The 19,810-nt window shown below is 40.8% G+C and overlaps 1 protein-coding gene across 6 annotated transcripts in view; it reads right to left on the bottom strand.

Annotated features, from left to right (window-relative positions):
- Positions 1-6,978, bottom strand: part of ERBIN (erbb2 interacting protein) — a 126,991-nt gene extending 120,013 nt beyond the window's left edge. For all 6 annotated transcript variants that reach the window (XM_039255520.1, XM_039255519.1, XM_039255517.1 and 3 more), the window contains exon 1: positions 6,691-6,978. The gene's annotated coding sequence lies outside the window, so the exon portion shown is untranslated. The remainder of the gene's footprint in view (positions 1-6,690) is intronic.
- Between the last annotated feature and the right edge of the window lie 12,832 nt (positions 6,979-19,810).

The raw sequence follows: 19,810 nt of genomic DNA on the forward strand, positions 1-19,810 counted from the left end.
TTCAACAGGTTACAAGTAAACCAAAAACAAAACTAAAAAGAAAATTCAACTCCTATGAAAAAAAGCAAGAGTTCCCAGAAACTCTATCTTCCCCACTATATAAAGTAATTGAAAAGAAATGAAGACCATACTGATGAGCTAAAACATCAAGCCTCAGGATTCTTTCAGAATACCAGGAGAGAGAGAGGGGAAGGGAGGGAGGGAGGGAGAGTGGTGGGGGGGGGGGGGGAGGGAGGGAGAGGGAGGGAGAGGGAGAGAGAGAGAGAGAGAGAGAGACACACACACACAAGCAAGCAAGCAAAAGAAGTTATGAAAGTGCCATAAATCCCAACATCCACCTAAGTTTTCAAAGTACAAAGTGCACTCCACGAGCCTTGTAAGTTCTGAGATGCTTTCAAAGCGTCTTCAAAATCAAAACGATATTCATAATAATATTGAAACATCAATTGCCCTTTCCCATTATATTAACAGAAATGGTGCAAAAATATGGTGGGTAAAATTGCTAGCACCTTAGTGCAAAGGCACCAGCATCAAGCTATACAAGCAATACTTCATATTCCCAGACCTTTTTTCCCCCAAAGATTTTATTTAAATTCCAGCTAGTTAACAATACCAGTTTCAGGTGTAGAATTTAGTGATCCATCACTTACAACACTCAGGCTCACCGGAAGTGCCCTCCTTAATACCCATCACCTGTTTAACCCATTCCCCTGCATACCTCCCCTCCAGTAATTATCAGTTTGTTCTCTTCAATTTCCAGATTTCCTTTTAAGTGACACTTTCACTTAATATCTTTAAGAAAGCAGTAAAAAATAATTTCATGGGGCACCTGGGTGGCTCATTCGGTTAAGTGACCAACTCTTGATATCTGCATAGGTCATGATCTCACTGTTCATGAGTTGGAGTCTCGCCCTGAGCTCTGCACTGACAATGTAGAGCCTGCTTGAGATTCTCTCTGCCCTCTCCTTCTCTTTCTCTCTGTTTCTCAAAATGAGTAAGTAAACTTCAAGAAAAATAACTTTGGGGAGTCTGAGTGGTTTAGTCGGTGAAGTGTCCAACTTGGGCTCAGGTCATGGTATCACAGTTCGTGAGTTTGAGCCCAGCATTGGGCTCTGTGCTGACAGCTCAGAGCCTGGAGCCTGCTTCGGATTCTGTATCTCCCTCTCTCAGCCCCTCCCCTGCTCAAACTGTCTCCATCTCTCTAAAAAAATAAGCATAAAAAATAATAATTTTATTAAATCTCAACTATTTAATACATATCTTCACATTTTATGTAAAGGAATTATCACATTTTATGTAAACAAATGGCAAAACGTCGAGGAAAATCACTTATACAATTACTTCAGATTATGAGGTAATTTAGCCTTTTCTCATCAAACACCATTTTGACCTAAAAGAACAAATGACAAACTATGCTTGTAAGCTTAGGAATTTGGCAGACATTTTCTGAAAAATAAACCAACTAAGCCTGCAACTTCAAGGGAAACACACGAACAGTATTTGTTACCAATGATAAATATTCAAACTTCCAAATGAAAATTTAGAAATGTGAAAAATGCTCATACGTCACCCTGAACTTGACAGCTTCACACTACTAAAGACTTTTTTGATGGAATTAGTGGGGATAGTAACAATTTTTTTCTTTTGTTACTACCTAGTGAAATGCATCAACATTTGGAAAACATGTAACTTAGTGAATCCCTATTTCACAAACAACGGCACAAAATCATGAACAGGTAAGATTCACTCAAAGTGCAAGATAAACCAAGGGATTTTCAGATAACGAGATATGGAAAATTCACGGATATACTGTCAGAATGGACACTGCAGGTATCCTTTAAGAAATTTGGTGTGGTATCAAGGAATATCCACCATTATCTAAGAAGGCTATGAAAATACTCCTTCCTTGTCCAAAATCTGGATTTTCTTCCTATACTTCAACCAAAACAACATATTACAATACTGAATATACAAGTAGATACAAGTAGATATGAGAATCAAGCTGTTTTCTATTTAACCAGACATTTAAGAGACTTGAAAAATATTTAACAATATCACTCTTTTTGCTTAAGATTTGTTTTGGAAAATAGATGGTTTTGTTTTGTTTTATTCTACTGATGTCATCATAACAAGTAATGGTTTATGATTCTTTAAACAAATTGATATTTAAAATTTTTTAACATGGAAAATAAAATAAATATAACCCACTAAAAAACAAAGCTCAGTGGAGTTCTCAGTAATTTTTAAGAGTATAAATGGTTCCTAAGACCAAAACGTTTGGAACAGTTGCCTTAGGTCTACTACTATTTCCTGTAATTATACTATGCTATAATAGAGTGAATTTGCCGAAGGACAAATTCAACGTATAAGGCACTCTGTCCCAAAGCAAGTTGTCTGAGACTATTTCCTAAGTTATTCAGTCTTCTCTCCATTTTCATAGTTCCTCCGGGTAACACAAAAGGTCATACTTCAGCATGCTGCCTTTCTCACTTCTACTACAGCAAAAAGCCAGCAACCCATTCGCTATGTACCAAAGTAAATGGGCTCTGAAGAAAGAGGGTCCCTAGAACTGATGTCCCCAAATGTTATTATACCCACTTCGATAACTTGTCTTTTTGATTATTTTCTACTTTTCCCTACTACATTCTATATACCTAAAATCATCATCTCCAGATAGTCTTCTTTTACTAACTTAATTTTCAGATAATCTTTTCTATTGTCTTACATACTACAATTTATAAAGCCTGCAAGCCGTCATCCAATGGTACCTGGAACAAAATCTGAAGTGACAAGAATTGAGTGATAGAATTTCACTGTGCTTATTTCATAAAAACAAAGGAAGCCAATTTCAAAATTTTAGTGAAACAGACAGAAAAGACATCTAACTTCAGAGGTAGGACAGAAAGAAAAGGAACAAAATGGGAGATGAAAAATACAGCGATATAGGATTGTTATTTTAAGAAGCCAATAGCATAATCAAACAAGAAGCTATAGGGGTTTGTACAGAGTCTTAATACAGTACTACGTAATAACCCGATGTTATCTGAACAGGTAATTACAGGGTATTTAAAAAAAAGTTCAGGAAACAAATAAAAATGAAATACATTAGTGGGTATCAGGTTAAAACACTGGCATGTAAACTGACTGGAACTGCAAAAGAGATGTTACTAAATGGGGGCATATAAATTTTTTCTTTTTTTTTATCAGTTTTTAAATTTACTTTGAGAGAGAGAAAGAGCACACAGCACGGGAGGGGCAGAGAGAAGGAGAGAGGATCCCAAGCAGGCTCTGCTCTGTCAGCACAGAGCCCAAAGCAGAGACTGAACTGAACTCATGAACCCTGAGATCATTACCTGAGCAGAAACCAAGAGTTGGATGCTTAAGCAACTGATCCACCCAAGCGCCCCCCAAATAAATTGTTTCTACCATGTTGTCAAAAGTTTTTTTAGGTGATGAGCATGAACTCAAAGTTTAGAAAGAGGGGAAGGACAACATATAATCAAGAAACAACAGCTGAACATGGAAAAAATAGGGGAAGTAAATGAACTGAACTATAAAATAGGAAGCTAAAGAAATTAGAAGAGAAAGCCTAAAAATAGCTAGATTCCTTTTTACCATTAGGAGACACAAGACTAAGGAGAAAGCTAAAGGTAAATATGAAAAATGAGCGTAGCATGGGTCAAGAGTTAGTGACGAAAGGCACCAAGAAACAAAAAATGTGGAGTCAAGCAAACAAAAGTGGGAGGTCAGAAGTAATGAGCTTATTTCCTTACAAAATTCAAAAGTATGTATTACAGAGCAAAATTCATGTATACATTTCTATGACAAGAGCAAAGAGTGTGCATGCAAAAACTGAATCATCTATTTTGAACAGCAAAGCCCAGGTACAATTTATGTTGTCAGGCAAGGAAAACAGAAAGACCTCTTTAGAAATTACAACACGGGGTGGGGGGTGGGGGAAAGCACCTAACAGGGAAACGGATGGGCAATGGAAAAGAGTCAAAATGAAAAATGCCATCAACAAAGTATATTTAAAAAGAGTCTACTACATTGCACTCACAAAAAGAAAATTACTTTCCTATCCAACATCACTAAAATTCTGCATAAACCCAACTACTTTGTAAACAGTGCCATAATCTGTTTCTAAGCCAAAGCAGCTTAAACTGTTATGTTCCCTACAAGCATTTAAAATAAATACTGAAATATGCACCTAATTTTTTGAAATTTTTAAGTGTTTCTTAAAGTTATTGTTTATTATAAAGAGTTCAATATCACTATTGAGTTAAAAGAAGTAAATTTAGAGATTTATTAATGATATATGTAAAATTTCTCTACAGTTATCACTTAAGAAACAGCATGCAATAAAAATTTGGTTTCCATATTTGAACCACTGTAAGCTTTTCATACAAGTTTGTAATAGTTTCATCTCCACCAGCAGAGAGACTTTATAATATTTGAATTAGTTGAAGGATTAAGTTTATCACTACTGAAAACTCCTAAGTGCCTTCCTAAAGAGTGCCATTAAATATGTATTTTGGGCAATGTAAACAAAACCTTTGGAAGTACTCTAGATTTGCCAGTTTAATCTAAGAAAACCCATAGAATGCTAAGAAGAATATCCAAAATGAAAAGCCACTTGAAAATATTTTAACTGATTTTCATTTTCTTTAACCTTTTTTCAAACCACGATCACATTTTAAACAAGGATTTGAAAATATGTATAGTTTGACAATAGTATAAAGCTTAAAATTCATTAAATTAATTCGGTACTAAACTAACAAAATCTCAGTAAACCACAAAGTAAATTTTGCCTTGATGGGACAAAAAGAATCAAAGGTTCTACAAAGGTGAACATTTCACATTTTTTAAAGTGTGCTATCTGCATCTAAACAAACTTCTGATCCCTCAAAAAAAAAAAAATAAAAGCCCAAGAACTTGACCTAAAAACAGGGTTTTAAGCAGTCACTTTCAAGTGCTATGATACTTTTCACTTGTAAAATTTACTAATGCAGAGAAACATCTTCACAAAGTGATAATTCTCTACAAAAGACTTGCTCTATTAAGGCTCTGTTGCTCTGAGGCCAAGTATAAGCCATATAAGGAAAATGAAGTTCAATGCCATTTATTTTCTTCTGCTCTTTCAGATGCCCAAGAATAACCTCTTTCCTTGCCTAATATTATGTTCCAAAACTATAAAGTAGATCAGTTATACACTTCAAGTTCCTTGATACTGCTACTTGGACCTAAAAGGAATGACTTGATGGTTCACAACCTTACCAATACAAATAAATAAAACAAACAATAAATTTTTATAAAGGATCTCCAGAGACTTCGCTCTGGGGGAACAAAATCACAATATATAGTAATAGATAGTCAAAAGACTTCCATTTTGAAATGTACTTAACATAATAACAAACAAGTTGTGAAATAATTTGATCCTGCTCTTCAAAAGCTATCTTTTCTCTGAACTAAAGAATGCCAACTATTTTTTCATGGTGTAGCACGAGCAAACAAAACATTAATTTATAGTTGAGACAGAATTAGAAACAGGATGTCATACGTATTTAATATTTATTCAAAAGCACAGTATTACATCTCCTTTACCACAAAAGTACTGGGAAAACAAATTTTAAGCATAACACCACCAATAAAGAAGCCATTTGTGTTTGTTGCGGACAAACTCGTTTCATCTGTGAAGACTACCGATTGGTTCAGAAGTGTGTATAACTGACTGGAGGAATGTCTCCCATGCTTCACTAATTCCTGCCCCCAGAGAAGGTACCTATCGCTTATTAGTCAGAACCAGCCAAAACATTTGGGCCACTACAAAAATGTAAGTACTTGTACTATTCAAAAAGGACAGATGTTTATTACAATCAATATGACTCCCCTGAATATCGTTTTAAGCATTTTACTTCCCTTTCTATATATTCTGGTCTTAATTGCAGAGAAACCCTAACAGATCAAACTACGTTGTTCTTTAATTACAACTTTATCCATAATACTTAGTCTCTCCTACTCCTTCCTAGGTCAGTTACAAGAAAAATTAAACAGACACTTGCTTTCGATTAATTAACCTAATAAGTATTATAAGGTCGTAAATGTCTGAAAGGAACCAGTTACTGAAAAAATATATTACCCACCAAAAAAAACCCACTAAGAATGGCCAAGTTTATTTGTTTATAAAATCCAACGAAATACATTTCTAAGGGCTGGAACTTAAAAAAAAAAACTATATATAATGAACGCAAAAGTCAAATAATCGGTAACAGTATAAACAAATGTGGCAGCCATCTCAGCAACAGTAAATCCGTCGCTGCAGAGACCTAACTTTTTTCCAAAACACAAGCTGCAAGGTTCAGCAACTTAAGAGAAAATATACATTGTGTATGTTCTGGGAAACTAAAACTTGTGGACCTAGTGCTGAACAAAGGCACTCTGTCTTCCGACTGCTCAAAACTTTTCCTCTCACCGCATTCTTACAATCTCTTCTAAAGTAACCAGAGTCCAGATGGTAGAAAGGAGGAAAAATCAGTTCTACTCTTTAGCACCTGAAATACTATCCAGTCCGAGACGACAAAAGATTAATCTAGGGCAACTTGGGAAGAAGTGAGAAAAGACTATATAAAGTATCTTCTCTTCCCCGGCCCCAGAGGTTTGCAACTTCTAGACACTTCTCATGAAAATTACCTTTCGGTCGGGCAGTGTCTCAGGGCAGCTCTTTCAAGGCTTCGCCTGACATGATTTCCTTCCCTTCATTAGTCACTTTGGAACCAGCCGAATTTCTCTCTCCGGTGAGAGCGGATGTGGAGTGGCCTCCCGCAGCAAGACGAGTAGGTGGCTTTGGAGGGGGGTTGGGAGACGCGCTGGTTTCCTGGTCTCGACTTCAGCAGGAGTTTCCCAGCCCTAACTAGGATCTCCGCCGAAAAAAAAAAAAAAAAAAACAACTTTTCACTCGTGACACCGCCCGGAATTACCGTGCGAAACTCACTTCCTGCCTTGGCGCAGAAGCAGGATCCAGCTCGGTCCAGGGGAACCCGGAAAACCAGCTCCGCGCACGCCGGGGAGGGGGAGGGCACGGGGCCTCAGCCGAGAGCCTCCGGCTCCGGGCGCCCGGCGCGCCGCGCACACCCGACGGCGGCGGAACCCGGCCGGCTGGGGCCGAGATGCCGCCGGGGCGCTGGGCCAGCCTCGGCCGCGCTAGGCCGCCAGCTCCTCCTCGCCGCCGCCCCCAGAGCCGGGCGGCGGGGTTATTGTCTCGATAGCGCCTGCCGCGCCCTGCGCCCGCGCCGCCGCCGCCGCCGCCGCCGCCGCGGCCGCCCCGGGCCGGAGCCGAGCGGCCGGGCAAGCTCGAAGGCGGCCCCCTCCCGGGGCAGTCTGTCGGGCCGTCCGTTCTTCCGTCCGTCCCTCCCCGCCTTTTCCACTTGCCCTCGAACCCTCTTCTCCTCCCTCTCCCGTTTTCCCGCCGCCGTCCCTTCGCTCCCTTCCTCGTTCTTCTTCCCCGGCGGCGATGGCTCCCCGGGGAAGCGCAGGGGGTGGGGGCAGGCGGCGGCTGGGTCTCCTCACAAGCTCGCGGGGCCGCAGCAGGGGCCGAGGCTGCCTCCCGCGCGGCCGCGCCACATTCACTCGAGCGAGAGACTGCGAGGGGAGGGGAGGGGTGGGAGGGGAGGGAGGGAGAGGAGAGAAAGGAGGAGGAAGGGAGCTGGGGCGGAGGGGAGTGACTGCCTCACAGGCCGCGGCGGCAACAGCGCCACCGCCCCAGCGGTGAGGGGGAAGAGACTGCGCGCGACTGCTCCTTGGCGGGGGCGGGGCGGCCTCCCGCCGGCTTCGCCTCAGCCGCCAACAGCCGGGCTGGAGGCCGGCGCGAGCCAGTCACCGCGCTCGGGGGCGGCGCGGGCCGACGTCGGCGGCGGCGGGGGGCGGCGGGCCCGGGGCCTTGCGGGGAGGGGCCGGCGGCGGCGGCGGCGGCGGCGGCGGCGGCGGTTCGCGTGCGAGGCGCGGCGTCAGGCCCTCGCAGGCCCAGGCCGGGGGAGGCCTGCCTGCCTGCTGCCCCCAGCCGCCTGAGGTGGGGGGACGCTGGCAACGCCGACCCCGGCTCCTCCGCCACCAGCCCGGGGAGACGGGGAGACTGAGAGCCCCCGGCCGCCTGAGTTCCCTTTATACGACGGTGCTCGATGCGTAGGGTTCAAGTCCAGCCCCGATTGTAAGGCTGCAGGTATGTCTTTCGACTGCAGCACTCCAACTTCCTCTAATGGCACGCTCAGCTTGCAGGAAACCGCAGCGGCGGCTCGGCGGAGCTTCCCACGCTGGCCCTTGCTCGGAGCTTGCTCGCACTGTAAAGCAGCTGGGGCTCCTCCAAGTCTCAGCCTCACACCAGCGAGGAGACAAAGCTGGCGCTGGGAGGGGGAAAATGGCCCGCGAAATTGCCTCAAGATTGTGCCTTTGTTAGAGGAAGCGTTGGACCCGCTCCGAAAGCGACGTAGGCTTCCCACCTCAGCGGTTTCGGTGGTGCAGTCTTGAATTGCGCTGGCCCTAATAATTCAGTCTGGCAGGGTTTGCGTTTATTGCGGAGAGAGACTGTTAAGCATTCCATCAACACATATGGCAGAAAACGCTTCAACCATAACATTGCACATTTTTGCAGTTCCTGCTTTAAATATGTTAACAGACAAGACGGCCTTGTTTTACTGGAGAAGGAACGTAATAGATGCGGAACAAACCATTCCCCGCCCCCCTGTCTCTGCTGTACTTAACTGTGTACAACGATGCTAATTAGTCTCTGTGTCCCCGAAGTCATTGCTTCAGTTCTTCCGTCTGTGTGCCAGAGATAATTATTTATTACCAAGTTTGAATAAAGAACTGTATGCCCTGTAGATAATTTTTGGCTTGCATCCAAAGGAGGGACTTCGTGAAGTCCATCAGAGAATTATTTACCAAAGTGAGTTGTACGCTAGTGAAAACACTTGAAGTAACTACAGCGCTGTTCAAGACATTCTGTTAGTGTGACCGCATTTTAACTGCTTCCATAACTGCTGGAATTAACGCAGGTAGCTCTTTAGGGTAGAGCAGAGGTTGAGGTTTCCTCAAATAGTACCACAGTGTTCAGACTTACTGCTGCCCTGGAGGTAAGAGGGCACTTAACTAAAACTAGGAAACGAAAGGGCAGTCAGGTGTAATAGTAACACCAAGCTAGGTAAGCTTTTTTTTTTTTTTTTTTAAATGTTTTATTTATTTCTAGGAGAGAGAGAGAGAGAGAGAAACAGCGTGAGCAGGGGAGGGTCAGAGAGAGAGGGAGACACAGACTCTGAAACAGGCTCCAGGCTCTGAGCTGGCAGTCAGCACAGAGCCCGACGCGGGGCTCGAACCCACGAACCGCGAGATCATGACCTAAGCGAAAGTCGGACGCTTAACCGACTAAGCCACCCAGGCGCCCCAGCTTTCTTATGTGAATATGAAACTTAGCTCTTGTATAAAATCTGAATTTGGTATATTGTTTACACCGTATTTAATTGTCACGAGGATTTCCTACTCCCCTTTCAAAAACTGGTTTGAGTCAGACCTAAGTCACGAGTATAGCCCTGAACTGAAAGGGTCACTCTACTGAAGCATCCCAGGGTAGAGTAACTCCCAGACCAGCATGAGACCTGCTGGAATCTGGAATCCCAGTGTTGCATTTCGTCTCAGGTTGGTTCAAGACCCCTTTAAATGTGGCATCAGATTGAAGTGAAGCCTAACCACCACCACCACCCGCTTCCCAAACCTAAATAAATAGTAGGAACAGACAAGTCCCTTGGTTAGGACCTGCCTTGTCCCTAGTCTTCCCTCTGCCCCCCCCCCCCCACTGCCCATTTAAACTCCTACTGGGGATCAACCTGGCTGAATTTAGGCTGGAAAGGTTTCTACAACAAAAACCCCTTCTCCAACTCACCTAAATTTTCGCCACTGGAGTTTAATCCCTTTGAGTAGTTGGTTTCTCTAGCACAAAGCCATAATCTTGGGAAACGTAATATTTAAACCTTATTAGTCATTTATACCTAATTCATCAGATTGTTTCCCCAAAGCAGCTTTTGATGGGAGAGAATATAGAGATAGCATATGCTGATGCTGAGAAGGTAGGAGAGGGAAATGTTTCATTCTATGGGACAATATATGAAGTATAGACAATATAGTGCCTCCCATTTGATTGTTAAATAAGTCCTGTGTGTATTGTAAGAATGAGCCTCAAAACACTGACTTTAAGAAGATGGGAGCCAGGATACACTTATCAATATGAGCTATTTTGACAAATATCTCTTTAATAATACTTTTATAAAGTACCTTCAACAAGAATTCTCTGTGCTCATAGAGAAGGGTGAAATGACAGCTATATGATCAGGGTATTCAATAATCAGAAATAATGATTCATCTCTGTTACTCATCACTGACTACTGAGTTCTAACTCATATGAGCAGCAGATAGAGCCAAATCTTCCATTTGTTCTTTTATTACAAGGCATTCTTGTCCTGTACTTTACAGATTAGTTTCCTTTGAAAATCCTCCCACAGTTCAACTAAGATGGACTTAACATTTCAATTATGATTAAAAGGAGAACTAAAACCCCTCCTTAAACAAGCCTGCTTAACTGTGATTCTGTAATGATTAAATGAACTCCAGGACCACCTTAGAGAGAAAGCTAGTAACTGTAGATAGTATAGCTTCATCTTCCCCATTGTGATTCTCTAAATAATTCTCTATGAAGGGCAGGGAATTCTTTCCTTGGGATTCCCCTTCCCAATGGCTGGGCTCAGGAGAGGAATTACTGTCTGCTAGAGATAAGCCACATATCTGAAGGAAAGCCTTAAGGTCTTAAGCATTCCAGGGAATGCACACAGCATCCGTCAGGGAAAGAAAAAAAAAAAGTGTCAGCAAAGAGTCTATCCACTGTTTTCAAAACGGTCTCCCTGTCATTTCCCCATGCCAGCCAAGCAGCTATGCAGAAGCATAGTGAAAAGAAAGTAAGCAGAGTGCAGAGCAAACTTCAGGATGATCATCTTTCTTTCTCAACACCTAGTGAAGAACTGGTTACCTAAAACCAGAGTCTTTTTCACAGCAGTATTTGGGGAAAATTAATCTGTGGGCTAGAATAGAGTTAGATTTTTTAAAAGTCTAGAAGCATTAGATCAATTAGATCAAAATGCATTATAACTTATATTTTTAATAAGGCCTGACTTCCCTATTATCACTTCCACCTTTGCCTCTTGATAGAGAGGGCAGGAGGTTAGGGTAGCAAGTGTGTGGGAAAGGGACAGTTGGGTTCAAAAGAGGTAATACATACAGGAACCAAAATTAAAGATTTTATAATAAATTCAGGCATGGAATCATCCCTCCCATAGCATGCCTTTCCAACGTATTTTCTTTTTTTATTTTATTATTATTTTTTAAATGTTTATTTCTGAGAGAGAGAGAGTTGTGTGAGTGGGGAAGAGGCAAAGAGAGAGGTGGGAGAGGCACAGAATCCAAAGCAGACTCCAGGCTCTGAGCTATCAGCACAGAGACCAATGTGGGGCTCGAACTCACAAACCACAAGATCATGACCTGAGCTGAAGTTGGACGCTTAACCAACTGAGCCACCCAGGCACCCCTCCAACGTATTTTCAATAATATTTTTTGAAAGAGAGGTAAGTCTGCCTCTTGTGAAAAGCTTTACGAAAAGTTTTCAAGTTTTTCCCTAGTATATGCTTAATAATCTTTTTTCTCCCATCCTATACATTTTGTTGCCTATCAAAATTAAATTTCTTTCCGATGTCTTTTGAATTTTTTTTAAGTAAAAATAAAATAAATAATGCATGATGATTATTTGTGTGACCTCTGAAACAAGACAACTTAAATTAGAAACTTGGCTACTGAGTGACCTTGGGCAAGTTCCTGAATACCTATAAACATAAACTTGAGCTTCCTCATCTCTACAATGGGGACTATAATACTAACTGCCTCATAGATTATTGGGAGGAGTACATAGAACAATGCTCATAAAGTGCTTAGCACAGTGCTTGGCACATAAAAGTGTTAGCTATTATTAGTAATACACTTTAAAATGCACTGATGATAAGTACCATGCTTCCATCATTTCTAAGGTGGCCGTATAGTGTACCATTCAAACTAAAATACTTTGGAAAGGAAAAGCAGACATTAACAACAAGTACACAGAGACAACAGATGTAAAACCAGGACTGTCCTTGACCAGCTAAAGCAAATAGCTACCCTATCATTTCCAACTTTACTACTTCCTTCTGATCACTTCTCCTGTCATATCCTCTCTGGTATGAATCATAATCCATGTCAATCATATTACAATATGCACACTTCCTTTTAAATCCTAAAACAAAAGAGAAGTTTAAATATTGCTGCTTATTGCCTTTCAATGCAGGCTTTCTCTTAAGAATACTACCTTTCTGGAGCACCTGAGTGATTCAGTCCGTTAGGCGTGACTTCAGCTTAGTCATGATTTCACAGTTCATCGGTTCGAGCCCCACGTCAGACTCTGTGCTGACAGCTCTGAGTCTGGGGCCTCTTTCTAATTCTGTGTCTCCCTCTCAATCTGCCCCTTCCCTGCTCTCGCAGGCACTCTCTCTCTCTCAGAAATGAATAAATAAACATTTAAAAAATAAAAAAAGAATACTACCTTTCTTTGGGTAACAAAACTGCTGTTTTCCTACTCAAACCCACTATTGACTTTACATTTTTCTGTAGTATTTCATTTGCTTGTTTTAAGTTTATTTATTTGTTTCAGAGAGAGAGAGAGCCAGAGAGGGGCAGAGAGAATGAGAGACAAAATCCCAAGTAGACTTTGCACTGTCAGTGAGGAGCCTGACATGGGGCTGGAAATCACAAACCATGAAATCATGACTGAGCCTAAATCAAGAGTCAGCCGCTCAATCTACCAGGCCACTCAGGCAGCCTCTTTAACGTTTATTTATTTTGGGGCACCTGGGTGACTCAGTCGGTTAAGCATCCAACTTCAGCTCAGGACATGATCTCACGGTTCTTGGGTTTGAGCCCCACACCAGGCTCTATGCTGACAGCTCGGAGTTTGGAGCCTGCTTCAGATTCTGTGTCTCCCTCTCTGTCTGTTCCTTCCCTGCTCATACTCCATCTCCCTCTCTCTCTCTCTCTCTCTCTCAAAAATAAATAAAAACATTTTTTTAAAATTAAAAAATAATAATAAAGCTTATTTACTTTGAGAGAGACCTAGAGATAGAGAGCAGGGTGGGGAGGGACAGAGAGAGGGAGGGAGAGAATCCCAGGCATAGTCTGCACTGTCAGCATGGAGCCCAAACGTGGGGCTTGAACTCATGCACCATGAGATCATGACCTGAGTCAAAATTGAGAGTTGGATATTTAACTGAGTCACCCAGGCATCCCTGTAGTATTTTGCTTTTTAAAGAACTGTTTAACATCATATATGACTTGAAAATAGCCAATACATGAGTACTAAGCATAAGTGGAGTTATAGTAAGATAGTAATTGTGCAGCTCTAAATGGCAACTATGTAACATAAAAACTATTTCATTCCTATTTCAGAGTAAGAGTAAATCATCTTTATTTTTTTTTAATATTTTTATTTATTTCTAGGAGAGAGAGAGACAGCGTGAGCAGGGGAGGGTCAGAGAGAGAGGGAGATACAGACTCTGAAATAGGCTCCAGGCTCTGAGCTGGCAGTCAGCACAGAGCCTGACGCGGGGCTCGAACCCACGAACCGCGAGATCGTGACCTAAGCGAAAGTCGGACGCTTAACCGACTAAGCCACCCAGGTGCCCCAAGAGTAAATCATCTTTATATTGTCCATGACAATAATACCATAACCAGAATACTGGATAAATCTCACTTGAGTCTGGTTGAATCAGTATTTTGAGAATGATACTTCTCAGTTGGATTTTCTAAAATAATTCTGGATGTACTTTAACAGTAATACTTTATTCCTTTGGAAATAAATGTATTTTCTGGGAATTGAGTGCAAATTTACCTTCAAAAATGTTGATCTAAATAATAACATATTTTAAAATGTTTCCTCTCTCTTCTGTTTTCCCTAGCCCAATCCCATTGTTTTTCTGCTGCTAAATTAAAGCCAACCATCAGATAAATCATATAGTATTTTAGTTTTCTTAGTTTTAAAATCTTCCAGTTTTCCTTGAAAATAGATACTAAGTTTGTCTTCCCTACCTCTGGAAACTTGCTCTGAAGGTTTCTGTTTTCTTATACAAAACTTTATATTGTATACTTTTCAAATTTCCTTCTATACGGCATGCCAAACTATTAATAGAAATGTCACCTTCCTTCTAAAGGATTTGTAATTCTTTTTTTTAAAATTTTTAACATTTATTTATTATTGAGAAACAGAGAGAGACAGAGCATGAGCATGGGAGGGGTAGAGAGAGGGAGAGACACAGAATCCAAAGCAGACTCCAGGCTCTGAGCTACCAGCACAGAGCCCGGTGCAGGGCTTGAACCCATGAGCGGTAAGATCATGACCTGAGCTGACGTCTGACGCTCAACCGACTGAGCCACTCAGGCGCCCCAGGATTTGTAATTCTTTACATAGAAATAAATAGGTAGAGAAAAAATGTTTTTCAAATATTTTATTTGATAATTTTCAACATAATTTTTCTTTGTCATTCTTCGTTTTTTTTTTTTAATGCTTTTATTAATTTGAGAGAGAGAGCAGGAGAGAGCGTGCCCCTCAGGGGCAGGGAGAGAGGGAGACAGAGAATCCTAAGCAGGCTCTACACTGTCAGCACAGAGCCTGACTCGGGGCTCTAAGCCATGAACCATGAAATCACAGCCTGAGCTGAAATCAAGAGTTGAACGCTTAACTGACTGAGCCACCCAGGCACCTCTCTTTTTCATTCTTGATATTTTATTTCATTTACCTGATTTCCAGCCACCTTATCTCATATTGAACTGATATTTCTATTTTGTCTTCTGTAATAATGAAATCTTAGGTAATAAGTTCTTTGTCATCAATCTTACCATCTTTCAGAAAAGTTCTGGCATTGGTATTTAGCATTTGGTAGCTGACGACCTTGGATAAATGATTTAATCTCTATGCAATAATTCATGATCTAAAACATGGAAAGATAAGCCCCTTCTTATCTACCTCCTAGGGTTATCCTGGGCTGCAATGAGTTGATATACATGAAAGCACACTATAAATATTACATCAATAAAAGCTCTTGGGGCAACTGGGTGCCTCAGCTGGCTAAGTGTCTGACTTTGGCTCAGGTCATGATCTCATGGTTCATGAGTTCAAGCCCCACGTGGGGCTCTGTACTGACAGCTCAGAGCCTGGAGCCTGTTTCAGTTTCTCTGCCTCACTCCCACTTGCACTCTGTCTCTCTTTCAAGAATAAATAAACATTAAAATTTTTAAACTGTCTTTTTTCTATTGCATCAGTGTTAATACATTTAATTTTATCATCAATAAAACATCATAAGTCATATTCTATGTCCATTGACTTAGTATATATGTCCATAGTATGGCTCTATAGTATGGACACTTTAGAGTACATATCAAATGCAGTCTCTATTTTCTATAAAGTCTATAACCTAAAAGAGGAGTAAAATATAAACTCATCAAGTTTTATATAAAAATTCAAGTCATTATTAATTCAAACGTCCAAAATTCAGAAGCTTTGTTAGGTCAGACATGGCTACATTTTACATCATAAAGTGTTGCTAGGCAAATCAGAAATGTTAGTTTTAAATGTTAAATTTAAAAATAATTAGCTATTAGAACTCTAGAATCTGAATGTTTTCAGTAGTTTGAATATGTATGAAGGGACCTTAAGAAGTCGTCTAGTTTCTAGTCCAGCTGTATTTTATAGGTGAGAGAACTTAAATTTGAAGACTTGTATAGAGTCATACCACTGGTTAGAAGCAGAACAATAATGAGAACTCATGTCTCTTCCATCTCAGTATGTGCTCTTTTATACCACGCTGCCACCTTACAGTAACCGAAATAGGGAATAACCAGAAAGCACCAAAGAAAACTTTGACAGAACTACTTAAGTATGTGCAACTTCTGTTGGCAAGAGACTATAAACAAAGTTAAAAGACAAATGACAGTTTGAGAAAAGATACAATGTATATCAGAAACAATAGCTAATATTTATAATATATAAAAGGCTCTTATAAGTCCAGAACAAACTACTAATCCAACAGAAGTATTTACCAAAGATATAAATCAGTAGTTCATACACACATACATACATGATACAAAGAGCCAATATACATTTGAAATATGTAATGACCTTAAAAATCAGGTGAGGAAAAATCCCATTTAGAAACCCAGATAGGGACGCCTGGGTGGCTCAGTCAGTTACACGTCTTACTTCGGCTCAGGTCATGATCTGGTGATTCATGGGTTCCAGCCTGCATTGGGCTCTGTGCTGACAGCTTAGAGCCTAGAGCCTGCTTTGAATTCTGTGTCTCCCTCTCTCTCTCTCTCTCTCTGTCCCTCCCCCACTTACACTCTGTCTCTGTCTCTCTTTCAAAAATAAACATTTAAAAAAATTTTTTAAACCAAGGTAACTGAAAGTCCTGCCAGCTTTTGCTATTATTTTCTTTAAAAATGTCTAAACATTTATTTTTGAGAGAGAGATAGAGAGAGAGAGAAAGAGAGAGAGAGATGATTGGGGGAGGGGCAAAGAGAGAAGGAGACACAGAATCCAAAGCAGAATCTGATCTGTCAGCACAGAGCCCATTGCAGGACTTGAACCTACAAATTGTGAGATCATGACCTGAGCCAAAGTCATACACTTAACCAACTGAGCCACCCAGACGCCCCTCTATTACTAGCGTAGTTGGAGAGCTAGCTCCTTTTCAGATCTCTCAATGAGCAAAAGGAACCCCGGTGGGTTATATCAAAGTGTGATCCTCTGACTTTGAAAGAAAAGGAAGTGAGACAACTGAATTGAAATTAAATTGACTTAAACATGGTCTCAAGAAACTAGATACAGATTCTGGTGCTGCTGTTCTCCATGAATATTTATAGGGAAGCTCAATAGCATTGCCTGGAAAGGGTCAGGCTGGGGCATACATTCTGGGTCCCTCTTTCAGCATATTCCTCTAGGTCAGCCCACCAGGCTTCTAGATATGCATTTGCCACATTGTGCTCCAATTAAGGTTATCTACTTTGGAAACCATAGATTTTAAGGTACCAGAGTACTCAAAATAAGTGCTGAACAGTGTGAGATGGTAGCAAATCGTTCTAGCAAATCAAAAAGTAATGAACTTAAGGACCTGAGATGAACAGACTGAGATTCTATTAGGGCTGGAGAATCCTGTGAAAGGATCTAAGGAGTCAAGTGCAGGAGAAACAATGGGTGTGAGGAAGAAGCAGAGGAAAGTCTGCCTCTATTGCTAATGTGAACTCTCTCCACTCTTCACACCTCCTTGCACTAGCTGCCAAGTTTTGCAAAGACAATGGAGAAAGCAATGGGATCAGATAGGACAAGAAGAGAAAAAAGTAGGCTTTAAACAATTTTTAAAAAGAGGTTAGACCTAAAAACTATAAAGTGAAGCAAAATATTTTTAAAAGATCGGAACAAGTTTGTAGAAAAACAACAGATGAAGGGAGAGAGAGAGTGAGAGTCAGAAATTACTAAAAAGAGGGCTGCCTATCTGGCTCACTTGGTAGAAATCAACTTTTGATCTCAGAGTCATGAGCTTGAGCCCCAGGTGGGGTGCAGACAGCTCTGAGTCTGGAGCCTGTTTCTAATTCTGTGTCTCCCTCTCAATCTGCCCCTCCCCTGCTCTCGCAGGCACTCTCTCTCTCTACCTGTGAATTCATAAAAAGAAAGAAAGAAAACCACTTGAGGCCAGTCAGTTTCTGGGTAAGTCTGATCCCTCTAAGAAACAGGGTCCTGCTATACCAGGACCTCCTAGGTTAGTGGACCAGAGGGCTACTCTGACATTGTCCTGGGACCCTGAGCTGCATGCCTCCTGAGTGTCCTTCTGAGCTACTCGTGGAAGCAACTATCTGACTTCTACAGCTGATCCAAGTGGCACCACCTGGCCCACATGAACTTCTTCCAAGCCCCGACTTCCCTCCTCTTCTTATCAGCATAGTAAGTTATGCTGCCGGTTAATAGATAACCTGCCTGTACAAGATCACCGAGCTAGGAATTTGTAGAGCTAGGATATAAACCCAGCAACCTGAAGCCAGAGCATAAATGCCAATTCTGTGTTGTCCTGTAACTACTTTTAATGCCTGTACCAGTAGCTTTTCCACACCTATATATAAAGCCAACATTCTCACTTTAAATCATTGGGGTTTTTTTTCTTTCTAATTCTCAATCTTTGGTCGAATAAAAACCAAAGCAGTTTTAATTTCATCTTGAAATACTTCCTGTTTCTCAGTCTTCTTCCTCTGTTCCTTTCAAACAAAAGCTAGTCCCTTTCTTTTCTTCTTATTTCTCTCTTTATTATAAAACCAATGTGTATGTGTTGTAGAAAATAAAGGGCTTACAAAATATACAAAATGAAAAAAAAAATTCCACCAAATACAAACTACTAAAAATAGAGCCCTGGTAATGATATTATTCAAGTACCTGAGCATATTTGTGGAGGCTAGGTGATTTCAAGGCCTTTTCTCCAGAACATAACGCTCATTTTTGTGTAGCAGCAATGACTGTGCTAGATAGACAACTAGAGTCACATCTTCTTTATTCTTGGGACTGAATAAAAATAAGCCATTCCAATTTGGTTCTGCAGTAGTTCACTCTGAGGGGTTGATCCTGTGTTTTCTTTTAACCACATCTATAATCGTCCCAACTCATTTTAACAAAACTCATTTGCGCTCGATTCTGGCTGATAATCATTCTTCACGGATGTTTAATGCAGTATAACAAAAACAGAGTGAGCCTGGCTTCAATACTGATATACCAGGTGGTGTCTAATATCTTGAGGTTCTTCTCTTTTTCTTTAATGTATGTATTATTCATTGATGCTTCTGAGCCACTACTAGAGAAGGTGGTTTAAAAATCATTACCAACATATATTTTCATCCATAGATTCTACTTTTTACTTTCTCACACCACCTCATTTAAAGTCTTTTGTATTTAAGAGTATGTAATAGCCCTAAAGGAAGGGATTATGTGTTTAATCTATTGCCCCAGAAGAAGCAAAAACTAGACTATTAACCTGCTGTGTAATCCCTGCACAGACTACAACGCCTTTCAGTGGGAAGCCAGACTCTGCCAAGAGCAGGGAGGATTGCAGTTTACACATTACAGGGTCAAGTTCAACATTTGTTCCCATTCATAGAACTCCCACTAACATCAATGAGAGTTTTGTGCAGAGTAGAATTTCTTCCTCCGTCAAATGATTTCTGTAATGCCTTCTATTTTGCCAGAACATATTCCACAAAGAGTGTAATAAAGAATACATATGTAGTACCTTTTTTTAAATCCCTGCTCTTGATTTCAAGAACATGTCATCTACAAAAAAGCATATTTCTTATAGAACATGATTTAGAAGGTAAATAAGCCATTTTGCAGAAAATGTAGAGATTTTTTTCAATCTGGCCTCATCTGTTTACAGTTTTGGAGGGTTTTTTTTTTCTGTGATCTATAAAAATCACAAATGAATTCAGTCAACAACCTTTAAACCAATGAAATTTTATGACTTATGATATATTATAATTGACTGATTGGGAACATGGAGTTATTAAGCTCTTAGACTAAGGAACTAAATATCAATTCCACAAATATCCCTAGCTAAGTAGAGGCTGCTAAACAGGAAAAGTGAAGGCACTGAATTTTATGTAATTGTTG

This window comes from Hyaena hyaena, unplaced genomic scaffold (genome assembly GCF_003009895.1).
Source record: "Hyaena hyaena isolate Hyena2069 unplaced genomic scaffold, ASM300989v1 scaffold_530, whole genome shotgun sequence".
Taxonomy (NCBI): domain Eukaryota; kingdom Metazoa; phylum Chordata; class Mammalia; order Carnivora; family Hyaenidae; genus Hyaena; species Hyaena hyaena.